At 45.0% G+C, this 17,571-nt stretch overlaps 1 protein-coding gene across 3 annotated transcripts in view; it reads right to left on the bottom strand.

Annotated features, from left to right (window-relative positions):
• Nucleotides 1-17,571, bottom strand: part of NSMCE2 (NSE2 (MMS21) homolog, SMC5-SMC6 complex SUMO ligase) — a 199,273-nt gene that overhangs the window by 95,780 nt on the left and 85,922 nt on the right. The window lies entirely within an intron of this gene.

Raw genomic sequence — 17,571 nt, 5'->3', positions numbered from 1 at the left:
ATGGTCAACCCCCAGAAAGGACGTTCTGTCACTGAATGGCGGAGTGGATACAAATCAATGAATTTTTTTTATAAAAAATCAGATATTTTTTTTATATCAATTTTTTTTATTTACACTGGATTTTTAAAATAAAATGTTTTTGGAGGAAAAATCTTTCTAAAGATAGTTTTCTGTTTAAGTTACCGGTACATTATAGTCCAAAGGCTATTCATCAGGAAATAAGGATTTGTTTTAAGTTTTTCATGTGTGCTAAAATTCAGTCTTAAGGGTTAACCACATCAGTTAACAAACATGGATACATACGCTATAATATTGTTTTAGTTAAATAAATAGTTTAAATTGTTATTAAGGAAATGATTTTTTTTCGTCCAACAAAGTATAGCAGAAAAGTTGTCCAAATATTAACAGTTAACTTATTAAACCTCACAATAATTTCATAATTATCTGTGTATTTCTAACAGTATAACCAAAATCAGTAATTTTTGATATAACTGTAAAACCAACTCTGAAAATTTATTATTCCAAAAAAGAAACCTTCCTCTGGTTGTCAATATTAATATTATACCAGCAAAACCTCATCCTAGACCACTCTAGCTGATTCTTTGTGAATGGTGCGTTAGAACTCAGATGGAACGAAACAAAAAAAATCATCGACTGTTGTAGAGATACTTTTGCAATTCCTGTTCCATACCCTTTGACAGAAACTCAGAAACTGTACTTAGCATCTATGAGATTTTCCACCAGAAAGCAGTGGAGAGAAAATTATTCCACAACTTGTATCCTTAAGAACTTCCCTGCTGGACGAGAACAAAAGTCTATTAAATCTACCTTTCTAATTCCAACAGTAAACGAACAGATGCTTCGGGGAAACTCACAAACATCCTTCCTCTCTTCCCTTTCTATACTAGTTACTCAGAGGTAAGGGAAAGGTAAAGGGACCCCTGACCATTAGGTCCAGTCGTGACCGACTCTGGGGTTGCGGTGCTCATCTCGCTTTACTGGCCGAGGGAGCTGGCGTACAGCTTCCGGGTCATGTGGCCAGCATGACTGAGCCGCTTCTGGCGAACCAGAGCAGCGCACGGAAACGCCATTTACCTTCCCGCTGGAGCGGTACCTATCTACTTGCACTTTGACATGCTTTCAAACTGCTAGGTTGGCAGGAGGTACATCATCCCTAATGCTATTTTACTACTTTGCTTAGTACCCAACAACACAGCTAGTCCTTGTGAAATACCTAACCTACGGTTACCACATTTTTTCCAAAGAATCTGGGGCGGGGACACTTTCTTTTATTTTTTTTGGAAAGAGAAAAAAAAAGTTATTTTTAAAAAGTTATTTTTCAAAAAAAGAAGTAGTATCTTCTCTTCTGTGGTCTCCTCTGTTGCGCGGCCTTCCACTGTGCCCCAGCCTGCTCTCTTGGAGTACTAGCAGACATTGAATAGGCTCGGGTCGGGCCTGGGCTCGGCCATGTGTCCTTGCCCTCCCGCTGCTCCCCTACCTCTCCTCCTTAGCAGCGGCTGCGGCAGTGGCGTGGCAAGGTTGGGGCTCCCCTCTTTTTTCTCCTTCTTTCTTTCTCCTCTCCTCCTTCTCTCTGCATCGGCTCCGGGGTTTTCCAGGGTTGACGCGCAGGGCATCTCCAGTTTCCCCTTGGCAGTGGCGGCGGCAGCGGCAGTCTCAGCAGCCCGGAGCCAACCTGGTAGTGCAGCTGGCTCTGGCTAGTCTCAGGAGCTGCTCACTGCCGTGGCGCCCGCCATTTTGCCTCGCCAGAAGTCCTCATATGATGTGTCTTGTGCCGTTGAGCCAATCACGCAACATTCATTCCCTACTAATAAATCTACAACACTTAAAATATAAATCCGGCTGACATTAAATGAAATCCGGGGACGGATTTTGTCCAGGGACAGATTTGTAAATCCAGGGACTGTCCCCGGGAATTGGGGACGTCTGGTAACCATAACCTAACCCTTTTTCTCGTGCACAATCCCCACTTGGCTGAAAAATGTGGAAGATACCCAACAGGACCTATAGCTTGCACAGTTCTCATTCATTTCAATGTGGCTTGTGGAGGAGATTGTCCCAGTGGATAGTAACCTATGATTAAAAGGGGGGCATTTGGAAGACACTAAAATGTATTCATCTGGGAATGTGAGACTTCATCTCACACACACATAAGCTAGTAAATATCATCTCACACACACATAGCTAAGTAAATATCAGCACATATCAAGGAAGTGGGTTCTACAAAGTTAATTATACACTGTGTTTTACCTTGGGCTGTCTCAGATTATGTGGAAGTGATAAATTATGAGTTTGAATTGATTATTTTACATTATGGAAATCAAGATTGGTAAACAGTAAGCAGCCTTCGTTCCTGGAATATTAGCTGGAATATTATTCTGGCTGGGCCACTGCGGGTCTTGGCCATGAAGTTCTGTGTTCTACCTGTTAGGATTTGGCTCAAATCCTGAGGTTATAGACGAAGGAAGCTGTTTTGAACCTCAGCATAAAATGTTTGTTTCGGCTCCTGTAAGGCTGAGGTGCTACTGGCATGGTCAGATGAACACGGAGTTGCAGGAGCCAAAAGCCACCCAGTGGAAGAGTTTACAAAACAGTGGTACACTGAATTGGATTGCATAACTAGTTGGGCAGCTTACTAAGGAGAACAGGAGCCTGATAAGAAGTGGTATTAAAAAATATTGTTCTATTACGTGGGTAGGCAAACTAAGGCCCGGGGGCTGGATTCGGCCCAATCGCCTTCTCAATCTGGCCCACGGACAGTCCGGGAATCAGCATGTTTTTACATGAGTAGAATGTGTGCTTTTATTTAAAATGCATCTCTGAATTATTTGTGGGGCATAGGAATTCGTTCATTTACCCCGAAAAAATACAGTCTGGCCACAAGGTCTGAGCGACAGTGGACCGCCCCCTGCTGAAAAAGTTTACTGACCCCTGTTCTATTAGTTTTCAATTACAGTTCAATAACAGCCTCATTATAAAAATACCAATTTATAATACTTTTATTAATACCAATTGTTCAAATACCGAATTATATAATTTAGACCAATCTAGCTCCCCACGTGCTAGATTTGATGGTTTTGATTATTTTCTTTATTTCTGTGTTCCCCTTATTAATTTCAATTACATTCCAATCATAATAATAATCCCTTATACAACAACTTCTATTTGTGTTGACACATTAAATGATTTAGAAAACTACAGGTGAGGAACTCAAACTACAGTGGTAACTTGGGTTAAGTACTTAATTCGTTCTGGAGGTCCGTTCATAACCTGAAACTGTTCTTAACCTGAGGTACCACTTTAGCTAATGGGGCCTCCCGCTACTGTCGCACCGCTGCCACGCAATTTCTGTTCTCATCCTGAAGCAAAGTTCTTAACCTGAGGTACTGTTTCTGGGTTAGCAGAGTCTGTAACCTGAAGCAACTGTAACCTGAGGTACCACTGTATATCCTTGCTCTTCCTGGGTTTGGCAATTATTCTGTTCGTGGTGTTTCTTCCTGTCCTTTAAGATGTTATGTCTTTCTTTCCCCTGGTTGTTGCTGTTATCTGTCATGCTGTGGGCGGAGCTAATATCCCACTGTTCCAGAAATTTCTCCATCAATCCGTCCAGCAGTTCGTTGTTTTGCAACTTTAACGACAAATGCAAAAGTCACTCTGTCCCAGTAAAAAACCTGTTTTCACCATTTTTTCCTCTCAGCCTGAGAAGAAGAACGGTCTATCAAACTGCAGATGACTCAATAAAGAACCTTATCAGTTCCTTGGCAGTTCACAGACTTCTTTCATCCTTCCTTCCAACTGAAGATATACTTCCAATTAAATTCCAAGTCCTCTTAGAGTTATTCAGTTCACTTCATATATAATATAGGATGGGGAAGAGTCAGCTGTAAGCTTCCATCATAAACCTTCTGCAAAATGGAGCTTCACAAACAGTTCTGGTTGATGATATATACCATATTTATAATCCAATTTCTTTATCCTTGCTTGTACAAATATAATTTCAACTAACATTCAGAGGAGGGTTGCCGAATCATAAATGCAGAGAATAAAACTTTAAATAAAGAAGCCGTAGGCTCCCCTCCCCCTACTGTCTTTTGCACCAAATGAAGTCTTATCTCAAGTTCAAACCTTCAAGTCCTTGCAGTTGGTTTGTCCCGCAGTTTGTGATATCATCTCTTCTAGCACGTGCCTGTAAAGGTAAAGGGACCCCTGACCGTTAGGTCCAGTCGCGGATGACTCTGGGGTTGCGGCGCTCATCTCGCTTTATTGGCCGAGGGAGCCAGCGTACAGCTTCCAGGTCATGGGGCCAGTGTGACTAAGCCGCTTCTGGCGAACCAGAGCAGCGCACAGAAACGCCGTTTACCTTTCTGCCGGAGCGGTACCTATTTATCTACTTGCACTTCGTGCTTTTGAACTGCTAGGTTGGCAGGAGCAGGGACCGAACAACGGGAGCGCAGAGATTCAAACCGCCAACCTTCTGATCAGCAAGCCCTAGGCTCTGTGGTTTAACCCACAGCGCCACCCGCATGTCTGTACCTTAGTCCAATTAAGCTCTAATTAACAGGAGAGCCTCTGGTTCTTAGTGGCGGAGTTAGGGGGTTTTCGGCAGGCAAAGTGCTTTTGTACTCAGTGCCTCCCTAACCCCCTTATTCCATGCCGGAGCGAGAGCCAGGTACCGAGACTAACTGCAAGGGAAGCCAGTTCCCCCCGTCCTTGGGGGGAATTTGCAAGGATAATTATCCTCAATCATCCTTGCTTTTCCTTTGCCAACAATCTCCCGCTGTCATGGGGGCTGCCTCCATTAAGGTAGAGTGGAACTGGAAGCCAATATAAGAAGTGGTTAAGCCTCCATTTATGCAACAGTGTAGGAAGTGGGATCACTTCTCAGGAAGTCACATATTGCAAGAGGCGCCTAAGCCTTTGCATTACAGAAGCAGGAAATCAAAATAGAGGAGCAACCAGTTTCTGCTCAAAACGGTCTTAAAATGTTTTGATTGCATACTACATTGCATGCTGTTTTTACTCATCCATCAAACTATCTATTAGACACACAGTTGAAAGAAGCCATTAATGATTATGAGTATGGGATATATAATTAATTGTTTGCCTAACGTGGTCCATGCTGTTGGAGAAGAGTCCACTCACAGTTTGTCCCTCAGGCTAATGCCGGCCCCAAAATAAAATACTGTTGTCGGATTTTCCCCCATATGAGGGAATGGCAGCCATTCACTTCTATGGGGGAAAGTGAAAACCAATGGGTGAAACTGAGAACTGTACAAATCTCTATTAAGGCTTCGAGCCTAATTTTAGGGATGGGGAGAGGTGAATTTTGGCTCAGACTCTATCCGAATAGACCCGCACTGGGATCTGTTCCTTTCATAAACGCTGAACTCTATGCCTAATCGAGCAATCTCTTCCCTCAAGTCTGGGAGCAGCAGAAACGGAATTTCATCATTTCGCCCTCCATAATGAGCTCACACTGGAAATTTGGCATGCTAGCAAGACATCCAAGACTCCACTTTTGGGTGAGATTAAAAATTGCGGTATATAAGGTGGTAGTTTCTAATTTCCAAACTTACAAGGGAGACTGAAGGTCCTTTATTCTTCCTTTAAAATAGCCATGGGGAGATCCAAATCCAAATCCCAAATTGATGTTTGTTCCAGAGGAAGAAAATGCAAGTTACTATGCTGTGCCTGTATGGTTCTGCCCAGGAGGGGAAAGCAACTTGGGGTGGGTCAATTTAGAGGAGGGAAATGGGTACTGACCGGTGAGTGGTTAATCTGCCCTTCCCCAGTGGTGCTGCTCTGATCAAGCTCGGAGTTTCTTGCAGCATCTTTTAAGTGAAGATGAAAATGTCAGGGCATCCAATCACATAGCTATTCCCCATAACAGCATCTGGCTGTAGGGGATGGAGGGCCAAGCCACCGATCTCGCAAACTTTGTTTCCTTAAACTTATAACCCGTATTTTCCCACCAGATGAACTGAAGTTGAATTATTCAATACCCAGCTTCACTGTAATATGAAAGAAATAAAATGACCAAGGTATCATATACAGTGGTACCTCAGGTTAAATACGCTTCAGGTTACAGACGCTTCAGATTACAGACTCCACTAACCAAGAAATAATACCTCGGGTTAAGAACTTTGCTTCAGGATGAGAACAGAAATCGTGCTCTGGTGGCGCGGCGGCAGCGGAAGGCCCCATTAGCTAAAGTGGTGCTTCAGGTTAAGAACAGTTTCAGGTTAAGAATGGACCTCCAGAATGAATTAAGTACTTAACACGAGGTACCACTGTAATAAAGCACATCCAGAAAATCAGGACTACAGTGGTACCTCAGGTTACATATGCTTCAGGTTACATGCGCTTCAGGTTAAAGACTCCGCTAACCGAGAAATAGTGCTTCAGGTTAAGAACTTTGCTTCAGGATGAGAACAGAAATCGGGCTCCGGTGGCGTGGCAGCAGCAGGAGGCCCCATTAGCTAAAGTGGTGCTTCAGGTTAAGAACAGTTTCAGGTTAAGTACGGACCTCCGGGACGAATTAAGTACTTAACCCGAGGTACCACTGTATTAAAATAACAAGCCAGGAGAACAGACAAATGAGCAGCTAAGGGTAATTAACAGCATAGTGTCAGGGCCTGATAGATCTCACCTAAAAGGTGAGTCTTGCTACAGAAAAGGTCAGTAGTCCAACCCGAAAAGGCTCCCCCACTCCAGGCTCAGGTTTTGAGAAAGTGGAATCTTGCCTTCAGTATACATACCGCAGACTATGAAGGATCCTTAAAGTTCTTTTGTGAAAAGAGTGACTAATAATTGTAACAAACAAATCATGCCAGCCAATTAATAGGTTCATGATGACTGAACATAGCAGGACGTGAGTATTTAGCCTGCAGAGCTGAAAACTAACACTGCGTTAGGGAAAAGAAAACAAATTCCCTTCCCCACTGTAAGGTCACTGTCCTGCTATGTGACACAGTGAGCAATTGTGCAACTAAGCCCTCCAGAACCTGATTGCAACTTTGGAATGTGACCATTCTTGTGCAATCAAGTTTGTCACGATCATATGAACGAGAGAGGGAAAAAAAGAGTCATTGGGAAATAAATCTCTTGTTTACCTGCTAGTTGCTGATAGGAATCCACGGATTCCCATACTCTAGTAGGTATCTAAATTGAAGGGGAAAGGTTCAAACTGACAGACATGCCATATTTTATATATATATACATATACATACATATATATATATATATATATATATATATATATATATATATATATCCATTTCACACAATTCCTAAACTCTGTGCTGGGGTGCCCTGGTGTGTCACCACAGTGGCTGAAATAATAATAATAATCATGTGCTTTGAAACATAGCCACCATGTTTGATACAGCTACCCCCCTATGCTATTGGGACATTGTCAGGCTCCTGTCCCAAAACATGATAGTGGCACTTAACTTCAGAGTCAGGAAAAGCTGCATTATTCAGGCTAGTAGCAGAACAGGCTCAGCAGTGAGAACAAGGTCCAAGAGTCAAGATTTCAAGGTATACTGGAAAGCAAGAGTTTCACAACTGAGCAGAAGTTATGGCAATGTCCCGACATGCGCACTTTCTCAGCGCAGGTGCAACTGATGTCTCCTACAAAGGCAGCACCTGGTTTTGGGTGACAAGACTGCCTCCTGCCTTTCTCCAGCTCTGACACTATCTCTTCCTGTTCAGCCCCTCCTCCTGACTGTTCAAAGTTCATCCCACTCCCCAATGATGATGATGTGCACTTTGCAGGAGGGATGGAGGAGAGAGGGCCGTTCCTCTTCTCTGACACATAGGGACACACTTTTTTGGTATGCGATCTGGAAGGCTTAATCAATTGTAAATGGGCTCCTGTGCCCATACATTTCATCCGCTTTGGTCAAGAGGCAGGAAAGTTCTAGGCATTTTTAGATTATCCATTATAGTGAATGGGGAAGCACAGAACTTCCTTTTACATAGAGCAGTTCAAAACTCAAAACACAGATAAAGTGGAGAGAGGACAGATTGATTCAGAAAGAGACTGGGGGCATGGCATGCCACCTGCGGGGTGCCCAGCGCGGGGACAGCTGCAATGGCACCCCACCGGGATCCCCCCGCACTCCTCTTCCTCCGCCACTGCGTGCAACAACCCCCAGTCTTACCGGTTCCTATATTGCAAAAGTGTTCTGAAGGCACTGATAAAAATGAAATGAAAATTAACTAACCATGTTCAAAGCTAAGTTTATGGAGTTGTAAGAGCCTCGGTAGACCCTCAAACATTATTTTCCTGGTCTTTTTATCATCTAGTGTACGGGAACTATGGGTGACTCTGTGGGAGGAAAGGTTTTGCACCCGTGATCTGCGGAAAGGTAGCTACAGTTTGTTCTAAAAACCCAGCTAAACTGTACGGCTGGCTGTTTTCAGCCATTACTCTCTGCTAATTTATCTATTCAATTATTGTTGGTTCCATTATTTATTGTTACAGTGTTCCCTGGGGTTTGCTTGTTCGTTTGTTTTAATACTCCTGGTTTTTAATTACCTTAAAAAGCTGCTCCGCGGGTTCCACTGACGGATGGCATAGAATAGATTAAGCAAAAACGACAACAGCATCTGAGAAGCAGTGTGGTTCAAGTGGCTAGTGTCAGACTAGAACCTGGGAGGCCAGGATTCAAAATCCACCCCTCGGCTGTAAAACCCACTGGGTGACCTTGAGCAAGTCACTGCATCTCAACCTAACCTGCCTCACTCGGTTGTTCTGGGGATTAAATGAGGAGGGGGAGAATCACACATGCCACCTCGAGCTCCCTGCGGGGACAGAAGGTGTCTGTGAAACCTTCTTTTGAATACCTCTTGCCCCTGTCCAAAAATGAGAAGATGATGGAGGATAGGACTATCAGTAGCTACTAGTCATTATGGGTTTTGGCCATCTTTTGGCCATCAGAAGTATTATAAATCCTTGCCAACAAAGGTCCGTTTAGTAAAAGCTATGGTTTCCCCAGTAGTGATGTATGGAAGTGAGAGCTGGACCATCAAGAAGGCAGATCATCGAAGAATTGATGCTTTTGAATTATGGTGCTGGGGGAGACTCTTGAGAGTCCCATGGACTGCAAGAAGATCAAACCTATCCATTCTTAAGGAAATCAGCCCTGAGTGCTCACTGGAAGGACAGGTCCTGAAGCTGAGGCTCCAATACTTTGGCCACCTCATGAGAAGAGAAGACTCCCTGGAAAAGACCCTGATGCTGGGAAAGATGGAGGGCACAAGGAGAAGGGGATGACAGAGGACGAGATGGTTGGACAGTGTTCTCGAAGCTACCAGCATGAGTTTGACCAAACTGCGGGAGGCAGTGGAAGACAGAAGTGCCTGGCATGCTCTGGTCCATGGGGTCATGGAGAGTCAGACACAACTAAACGACTAAACAACAGCAACAACAGCAGCAGCAACAACAACAACAACAACAGCTACTAGTCATTATGGGTTTTGGCCATCGGAAGTATTATAAATACCAGCTGCTGGGGATTCTGCTTGCAAGGCATCCCAGAGGCAAGTGGTTTGCCACCCTGAGAACAGAATGTTGGACTAGATCAAACCATTCCTCTAATCCAGCAGAGCTCTTCTCACATGATTATGAACATGCCTGGCATCTGCAAGGCTCTTCCTGATATGCTACACAAATCTACCTCCTTGGGGTTTAAACGCCATGGCTTCTTGTCCCTCCCATTGGCAGAGGAAGACCCTTTAACAGCCTTGAAATCTGTCAGCGTCCGCCTACTCTTGCTATTAATTTTTTGGAAAAGAATTCTGTGGCACCCTTACAAAAGTCAGAACGTTTATTGAGTGCCCTCCGTGTGTTGAGTAGCTTTCCCCAACCTACTCCGCGCTCACGTCAAGCTGATGATGAAGGGGGCAAGAAGGAAGAACTCACAGCAACTTGCAGGAGGAGGAGTTGCCTGATGAGGCATAGACTGCAAGCTCCGAGAAGCCTGCTTTGGGCAGCATTTCCATGGTGACCACCACGTGCGCTCCAGCCCTCGCACAATGGAGATCGGAAGACAGCAAACCAACCATCGCTCCTCCCACGGATGGAGTAAATCAACAACCATCTGCTTCATATTGGTGGGCGCCCTGTCTACCTCCTCCCTTCCTCCCTCCATGAATGGAGAAGGCCGATAAAGAAAGCAGCATCTGTGCAACCAGCGGGATGAGGCGGTGGAGTTCTGAGGTGATAGGGTGAGGGAACATTTATTTGCAGTATATATACACTGGTTTTCACGCGGATCTCACCCAAGTGGATTATTACAACAATAAGAATCATGGCTTTTTTCCAAGTTACTGTCACGGTCCGGTTCATGGGTGATCAAAGTCCCGGCAGGGGATGTCAGGACCGGGGACAAGATGGCGGGGTGGGAGCAGGAACAGGGGTCCAGAAGCCAGGGGTCCAGAAGCCAGGAGTCCGAGGATCAAGAAGCAGGAAGTCAAGAAGCCAGGGTTCAAGGATCAGGAAGCAAGAAGCCAAACGCAGCAAGGCAGGAAATGTGTTGCTGTGGCAAAGAGTCGAAGGGAAATGATGACCTTATATCCCTCCCCAGCTCTTGCCACCAGGTGCTGTGAGTTACCAATCGGCCTCACCTGTGAGGCCGCACCTTGCCTCTTCAGAACAAACTTAGGAAGGCCCCAGTCCTGCAAAGTCCTATTGATCACAGGACCTGGCTCCTTCATGCACACCTGACAGTTACAAGATAATGAATAAGACAACTTGTTTGTTTAGAAAAAGTGCCATTGCTTCTCCTCCTCACTCCTCAGGGCAATATGGCCCTCATAACCCCTGAGGTGGCAGTTGGAGGAAAGAAGGGGCTACTATGGAAGCTTCCTCAAGTCTCTTTCTCATTCACTCCTCTTCAGCGCAAGATGACAACCATTTTGCACAGGGAGTCAGCCCCCAGTTCTTGAGCGCGTATAAGCAAATCGACCCTGCCCTGTTCCATTCTGTCCCCATTCCGCCTTCTTCCAGGTCCACGAGGACTGACCTGTGCGTCAGTGATCGCACGTCAACAGCAAGCACCTAAAATGGCCGCCACCTATAACATTTGGGTTGCAGGTGTGGGGATGCCATTTTTTGATGCGCCCGTACATGTGCTGAAAGAGTAGGCAACTATCCCAACAGTGAAGAAGACCCTAAACTGGAATCTCTACCCTCCATCCAGGCAAACAAGGAGCAACAGTCAGACTTCAAGGACAGATGTAGAACAGGCAAAAAGAACTCAAGGAGGGTATGGAGAAGATCTGGGGAGTGGTGTGGCCCAGAGTGTCCTGAAAGCCAGAAAGAGAGGCTTGGGCCTGAGGATCCCCACTCTTGATGTAGGCAGAAACTGTACCTGTTCTTTCATATTAGGGTGACAGCAACCTGGCTCCACCTCCTACGCAGGGCAATATCTTACAACATGTGAATAAAATACATTTTAGCATTCAGAATATCTAATCTGGAGGGGCGGATGACATACAGTAAATCAGGAGATATTGCCGAAGAGCATGCATTATGGAATAACTCTGCCCAACAAGCCTTTTTAAAAAGCAATGATGCTTGGTCCATCATGAGCAGGAACTATTGTAATGGCAACCATTTTTAGCCAGATGAAATTTCTCAATGCAGATTTGGATCCTCCGAAAATGAAACACCCAAGGAATTTTAAAAGAGGTAGGTGGTAGTGCTTTAAGCTGGCTCTCGATAACGGACCAAGAAGTAATTTTGCAAGCAAAAAAGGTTTCAGGTTGCATAGGTTTCCAGATTGTAGTGATGTCTACTGTGAATGACGGCTACAAGTCTAGATGGCTACACTCTGCAGCCACAGCCAGGTGAAGCAATGTTTCCGAATACTAGGAGTGTTCTTGCAGTTGGGTCCTGCTTTGGAGATTCCCATAGGCCACCTGGGTGACCACTTTGAGAACAGGATGTTGAGCTAGATGGGACATTGGCCTGATCCAGCAAGCTCTTCTTTTGTGTCTTGTGTGTCTTTCATGTCATGGAGAGACTCTGTAGATACCAACCCTGCTATACAGGTAGCATCTGCACCAAACTTTTGGTACCCGTGGGAATGCAAAGCAGAAAAAAAACATTCTGTGCATCACCACATACACACATTTCAACCAAACTAGAAACCATGATATTGGCTATAATGTTTCTTTAAAGCTTAATTTGAGCAGTGGGAAGGGACTACATAGACACCAAAGGTGGCCTCTGAAACGAAATGGATGCTCACAGGTGCAACCTCTGAAATATACCAATTTTTAATACACGCAACCATCACCAGCTGAATGCATTTGGAGTGGTATGAACGTTCCGTTTCCTTTCCTATAAGATGACTACACCCTCCCCCCTCTCCTTCCCCTTTCCTTTTTTCCTGATTTAATTTGTACTGGGCTGTATTTCTCTTGTAAAATTCCCAGGGGAACTGCAATGAAACTGTACACTTAAAAAAGAAAGGCATGGAGTGGCTCAGCTCCCCCCCCCCACATTAAACAAGAAAAGAAAGCGTTCCTTGAACAGCCCCCTCTAAGCTATGCTAAAACTATTTGAACGCAACAGGTTGCATAACCAGTATAAAGTGTCATGAAGTTTAAGCTTTGTAATGCAATCAGCCTGTTCCTGGAGCCAAAACCTGAATTCAGAGAACCTGCATTTTCCAGAATCATGTCTTTCTGTGTGTGTGTGTGTGTGTGTGTGTGTGTGTGTGTCTTTCACCACTCTCTGATTCATTTGACTTTGAAAGCAAAACAAACACATTGCTGCTTTTCGTATTATTGCACAAGACGGCAATTCGCAAGAATGAAATGTGTTCAGAGTTCCTAGAAGAAGAGGGGGGGAAAACCTGCAGCGATGCAGGCTGCCAACTCGTTCAATGTCAACCTTCAGGCAGTATAGCAGGCCGAGCAGTAAAATGAGTCACGGTGAGTCACTCTAAAGCTATTTTTTGCTTTGAAAGTATTGCCAGGCACAGTGTTAATGTTCAACCCAGAGTAAATTTAGCAATGGCAGGAAAAACAAGAGTTTCCATGGTTGCTCCTCAGCAATGTTTATGGTGCATATGGACAACCAATACGCAAAAGAGTTAAGCCAAATAAATTACGGGGACACATTCCTTTTTCATTAAAAAAACACACACCAAACAAACCCTCCAAATTTTGACACATTTGGGTTTCATGACTCACTTGGCTACTTTCTCTACTTTTCTCCAATTCCAAAAAATGCAATCAACAACATGCCTCTCTTCATCCAGAGCACCATAAAACTACTGTTAGTAATATGCTTTGCACAACACAACACAGCCTTCTTTTTTTACTGGACCAAAGCATATGACTTGTGCATCCATCACCCAGCTGTGGGTGGAACTAGGACCAATTAACCCAACGATGCTTATCAAGTTATAGGATGCGGTAAGAAATTGGTGTCACAGATAAGCTGGTAGCAGGCAGACCTTTCTTACCCTGTGAATGCACATGGGAAGAAAAAAAGGAAGGATTACAGCTTCATCATGCAAATTGCCTCTTAGGGTTTGTGTATCTTCTAAGTGCCAGGCAGAAGAGGAACCTGGAAGCCAGGGCTCGGTTTCATGAGCAGCGGTTGCGTGGTGCAACACCCTGGGGATAAGGGGAGATGGGAGAAGGCAAACATGCAGAAAAGAGAATTACAAAGGAACTCCGATGGCTCGGGGGGAAAGTCTAGCCAGTTCAGCATCCTGCTTTCCTAGTGGGCAATTAGATGCCTCCAGGAGGACCACAAGCAAGGCTTGAAGGCAACAGCACCCCTTGCTGTTGCTTCACAGCTACTGCTAGGCATTCTGCTCTGAGAGCATGATGGTTCCATATGCCCATCAATCCCTCGATTTCTGGCGCTCAGGCATAATGGCTGTTGCTTTTGTAGCCTAAATGAGACCACCCACACAGAAGAGGGAGCTATCAAAAGGCTTGGGGAAACCTCTATATTTGCAATATTCAGACATGGGATCTGGAATGCGAAGTTGGGCGGGGTGGGGGTGGGGACACACAGTGCAATGAGGACTGAGCGTGTTCAGTGACCACAGAATGAAGTATCATGGAGGAAGGCACAGTGAACACACTGGTTCACTGAAAAGGAGCACTTCACACTGCAACGTTTTGCTGCAGCTGTGTTGTTAGGAGGCATATCCATCAACAGCTGCATCCTCTCTGAGTCCACAGAGTTCCCCTTTAAAAGACACCTGAGCTAGTAGTCACTGTGTATTTTATGAGAGCGTGGACATTCTGTCTGTCCTGAATCTATTGCCAATCAATTTCACTGGAAACTGAAATCGAATTAACTGGGAGGGAAGCAGCACTTTGGAGAGAGGCCCTGGCTCAGTGACGAAACACACGCTTTGCTCACAGAAAATCCCAGGTCACCCACAGTTAAAAGGATTTTTGCTGGCAGGGCTAGGAAATACAACAAATCAACAACACCACAAGCTGGCTTATAAGTATAAAACCAAATTTACTAGAATAATAGCTAGAATAGAGATAGACTTGTAACCATTCGAACAACAAACATACTAAGGTGCCATGTGCAAGACCAACCCTGGAGATACTGTAAACATGGAGTGGATAAATGTACAACTCTATCTTAACAAGTTACATGTGCAGTAAACGTTACACAGACTGGATAAATGAACCGTTCAATAAGTAGCGTAAGTCCAATCACAGAACGGCAACCCCGTGCCGCCACAACGGCAAGGGTAGCACACTGGAGAATATGAAAAAGCTTTTCAAAGCTGTTTTTCAAAGATTGAACTGGATGAGATGTTCTTCGATGGGTCTTGAGTTGGAAACACAAAGCCGTTTGCATGAATCAATCACGGGAAAGCAAATCAAAGCTACCACCCTGGTGAGAATAACACAAGTGGCCAGAGGAGACCTGTTCTCCGGATATAGTACAGGGTTCGAAACACACGCTTTGCTCACAGAAAATCCCAGGTCACCTGGGATTTCTGCTGGGAGCGCCAGGAAATACCCAAGACCCACTGGTTTAAAGGTTTGTTCTGGACTTCCATTATACTGGGTTTTCTGTGTGTCATGTACGCTCTTTTGGAAGAGTACCAAAATACGCTGCAAACTGAATTTTACAGTTCAACGAATTCATAGCCACTATGCTGCAATTATTCGTTTTTGAGTTACACGTCATTTCATTTCTATAAAGAGCACTATGTCTGAACATCTGATTTCACGTCCTGAAGCAACATCATGATTAGTCAAGGCTGTCGAAGGTATCTTCAGGCTATAAGGGGAAGTATGGTGTGAATGACTTGCAGCAACCCCACTCTTCCAGTAAGGAGGGCTGGATCAAAGAACAACACTGTAATGAAGACAGGCTAAACATGCATGTGCTGCTCTTTCTAAAAGGTAGACGTGCAACCAGCTTGTAGATACTCATAGTGATATGCAAAAAACGCATCAATTAAAATTGCTTTGTTGGGTGGAGGGGATCCTGTCTAATGCAGCAGAGATTAGTGTGCTCTCCAGGTTTTGAAACCTATGGGTTTTTAATTTAATTTTATTTTTTATCGTTGTTGTTTGTTTGTTTTGTTATTAATACAGTGGTGCCTCGCAAGACGAAATTAATTCGTTCTGCAAGTTTTTTCTTCTTGCGAGTTTTTCGTCTTGCGAAGCACGGTTTTCCATAGGAATGCATTGAAAATCAATTAATGCGTTCCTATGGAGACCGCTTGCCAGGCTGGCATTGCGGAGAAGGGCTTTTCTCCCCACCGCAAGCCTTCAGGACAGGTCCGGGAACAGAGGGGAAGGCGCGCAGCGCTTCTCCTCTGTTCCCGAGGCTTGCGGTGGGAGGAGGGTTTTTCCTCCCCACCGCCAACATTCAGAACAGCATTCTGAATGTTGGCGGTGGGAAGGAAAACCCTCCTCCCACCGCAAGTCTTCAGGACAGCCATCCGAAGGCTGGCGCGGGGAGAAGGTCTCTCCGCCCCACCGCCAGCCTTCGGAGGAGCCTTCCGAAGGCTGGCGGCAGGAGGAGGTCTCTCCGCCCCACCGCCAGCCTTCGGAGGAGGTCCGAGGACAGTGGGGAAGACGCGCTGCGCTTCCCCGCTGTCCTGGAGATTTCCCTATGGGCTTTCGTCTTGCAAAGGAAGCCCATAGGGAAATTCGTCTTGCGAAGCGCATCGAAAAACGGAAAACCCTTTCATCTAGCGGGTTTTTCGTCTTGCGAGGCGTTCGTCTTGCGGGGCACCACTGTATTACAATGCACATTCCTCCATGCAGGGAATTTGCCTCTGCAAAGCACCAAGCGTATTCAATGGAAGTATAGAAATAAAACAACATTCTAAATACGTCTCTTACTTATTAACACATTTATAACCTACCTTCTCAGCAAAGTAAAAATAAAATAAAATAAATCACTGGAGTGCCCCACATTTGATATGAACGGCTGCTAAAAATGCACCGCCTTTGCCCCCAGGAGGGATTTGTTCAAAAAACGTGTCAGGGTTGGAAGAAATTTAATTTCAAGTACCTGCAGGTACTTTTCCTCTTTTTTTTATCCTGCTAGAGGAGGTGTTTTCTTTGTTTTGTGGTTTGCCTTCTTCCCATCAGAGCCCTTAAAGGTGCTTAAACGTACTTTAATAGTATACTCCATGTACTTTAGTACATGCACTAAATAAGCGGCTAAATGAATGTCAGTAATGAGCAAGAAAGGAGGGGCGGGGGCGGTAAATACCTTTCCGAGCCGCATTTTAAAGTTACTGTACTTTTCTGTGTATTAGACGAGGGTTTTTTATGATAAATTAATCTGAAAAATTGGGGGTCGCCTTATACATGGACAGTGCAGAGTGGGGACGGGTGACTGGTTGCTGCCGCAAGCATGATATTTTAAGTGGTGATTGTTTGGGTGGCTTCTGCAAGGGCTGCTGCGGATTGGCTGTTGTTGCTGCAATTGGGTGGGCGTTTGGCGGCTGCTGGCAGTGAGTGGGTATAGTATTTTCATCTTCCGCAGCGCATGCAATAGCGTTCGGCAGGCAGGTTAGCGGTTTTCGTCAAACTGCCCCCCCAAAGAAAGCTGGGCAATCCCACCCAAGAAACGCTCTAGAACCCTGAGCAATCCTCCCCCCAAAAGCTCAACATCTCTGGGCAATCTCCCCCCATTTTCTTAATTTTGAGTCCCCCAAAATAGGAGGCGTCTTATACATGGGGGCGTGTTATACACGGTAAAAGACGGTACATGCGGCTAGTTAAGTGGCTGAAAGGTGCGTGCATGGGGAGCGTCTGGGGATGTCGACACACTCAAGAGAGAGCACGATGCACATCGCAGGGGTGACATCTCGCCGGATTTTGCTTGTTCCCATCTCTTTACTGCAGCACTACCCCACCAGCTCAGGGGTGGATATTAGACAAAAACTCAAAGGTAATTATGTAGATAGATTTACCAGAGCTAAACGAGATTGCCAAACAATTACACATTATTACGAATGCCAGCTAAAGAAGTGCTTTCTTGCTTGGCATGCTAATGCGCCGCCTTTATTCATTAGACTTAAG

Source organism: Podarcis filfolensis (assembly GCF_964270895.1).
Source record: "Podarcis filfolensis genome assembly, chromosome: 7".
Taxonomy (NCBI): domain Eukaryota; kingdom Metazoa; phylum Chordata; class Lepidosauria; order Squamata; family Lacertidae; genus Podarcis; species Podarcis filfolensis.
The sequence above is the reverse complement of the archived record's forward strand: the minus strand, read 5'-3'. Positions and strand labels throughout refer to the sequence as shown.